This window comes from Tachypleus tridentatus, chromosome 8, assembly GCF_004210375.1.
Source record: "Tachypleus tridentatus isolate NWPU-2018 chromosome 8, ASM421037v1, whole genome shotgun sequence".
Taxonomy (NCBI): Eukaryota; Metazoa; Arthropoda; class Merostomata; order Xiphosura; family Limulidae; genus Tachypleus; species Tachypleus tridentatus.
Genome location: NC_134832.1, coordinates 59,896,183 through 59,898,549, shown reverse-complemented (window position 1 = coordinate 59,898,549; position 2,367 = coordinate 59,896,183).

Below are 2,367 nucleotides of genomic sequence, written 5' to 3'. Positions count from 1 at the left end.
TACCTCAAATTTTGTGTGCCCAATATCACAGAATTTAGGTCGAATTAAACATACATTATCTTTAAGAACACAACTACAGTATGAATTTTAATTTAAAAGGACTTATAATTTAACAGTTGTACTTAAATTTACACATTTATACTGCAATACCTTCACAATTGCAAAAGTTTTGCAAACTGCACTAAAAGAAGCATTGATACATTTACAATATGCTATTATAATATAAATTTTCAAAAAAGGGCAAAATTTGAGTAGTATTTCATCACTGTCATGCCTAAAAGTATACATGTTTATGAAAAGTTCTTATGACAAGACCCTTATACATCAACACTATTTGGTTTAACAGATAATGCACATTTGCCACACTATGTACAGGAGAAGGATATGAGGTTTAGTCTGTAACTAAGTAAGAATCCAGTGTGGCCAATTGCACTTTACCAGGTTGTACCAGATTTCTGAAGATGCTGCTTTCCCACTGTAATACGTAAGGTTTATTTACAAATTTATTTGAATATTTTATTAAGGTTTTTCAACAGTTTAATTGGGACATAGCCAATCATTAGTCTTATTGCACTTAAACGTTTTCTATAAAGTTTTAACTGCTAGAAATGGCACAAATTATAAAAATAATATTCTTCTGTTTTGTAGTTTGAATGTAAATATAGTGACAAAGCTTTAAAACATTCATTCTAAAAAATACTGCATAATTTGACAAAAAAAACAAACACTACACTTCCTTCAACAGCTGTGGGTTCTTCAGTGGTATTTTTACATGAATTGTTCCCTTCAATGATTAAATTTGGCAAGTCTGCTATATAACAAACTTTGGCAAAATAAGTTGTGAAGTAACATTGAATTGTGGCTCAAACTAACCAAGTGCATACTAATAAGGAAAGACTGGTAAGGTGTGGAATACGATGAAAATAAACTTTATTAATATCACTAACACTATGAATGTGAGAGTCACCTTTACTGGAGTTAATGATTTTACTGGCTGTACTTCAAGACTTATTTCCAAAACTGACCAATTCTTGTGTTACTTAGTTGAATCTGTAACACCAGACTCACCTAGAGCAACTTCATGCAATCTATGTGACTGGTATTTCAAACATAAAGGAGAACATACTTTTGAGATATCACTTCATTCGTTTAACCTACCAATAGAGGATGCTACTGTCAACCTTCATACACAAAATACAGCTTCAGTTGTATTTCGAACTGCAAAAGAACAAACTATACAATAAGCATGTTGTAGCAACACAGCTTGGTGTTTGAGAATTAAAACAGGGGTCTTGCTAAAAGTAAATAACCTATATTTAATGGTCTATAATCAAAACATTTATTTCTGCTCAGAGGATATTCAAACACCTATTTCCATAATTCATGCAAAAAACATACCTAATTAATTTAATACAGTGGAGCACCATTAAGCTGCGGACCAGTAAACTGCGAAATCGCTTAATCCACTGTAGCAAGTCTTGTGAGCAATGTGAGTGTGAATTATCGAGGCTCACCGCTAATTTAAGAACGTGTAAAAACGTGGCTTATGAATTTAATCCTGGCTTTATAACTTCAAGGGGATATTTAAAAAGGATTTGCTTTAATTTGGGAAATAAATAAAATATATTACAATAGAAATCGACCGTTAATCTACCTTATCCGCTCTCTATGTCAGCTTTATGGAGGCCGCCAATGTTACCGAATCACACCTCTCCATACATTAAAGTTAATCTGCAGTAAATCTGTGAAAAAAGTGATCAATAATTAATGTATTATTTTTAATTCGATAATCCGATATAATGATCACGCAATGGCCCGGATGAGGCTCCTCAGCGGAGCTGTTGGCGACTTCAGCTTCTCAGTCACAGAGGTTTAAGCCGCTGTTAAGCAGGTTGACCCTCCAAATACCGCGGCTTAACGTCGCTCCACTGTATTTTGTAGAATCCCATCATGATGACTTTGATTTCACTGAAGCTTTAACAACTTTTCTTTAAAGAAATATCTCTCATTTATGTTCAGTAAGTTCCAAATGTTTTTAAAAAATCAAAGAGAAAGGAGTAATAAGTATAAACATTGGGTAACTGTCTGTTACAATATCCAGTCTTTCTATAAGGAAGAAGAGTAATATAGATTTGTTTTATATTTTTAACTTCTAATTTACCATACAATTCTGATTTCATTTGGTTTGTTTTGAATTTCACACAAAGCTACACGAGGGCTATCTTCGCTAGCTGTCCCTAATTTAGAAGTGTAAGACTAGAGGGAAGGCAGCTAGTCATCACCACCCACCACCAACTCTTGGGCTACTCTTTTACCAATGAATAGTGGGACTGATCATCACATTATAACACCCCCACAGCTGAAAGG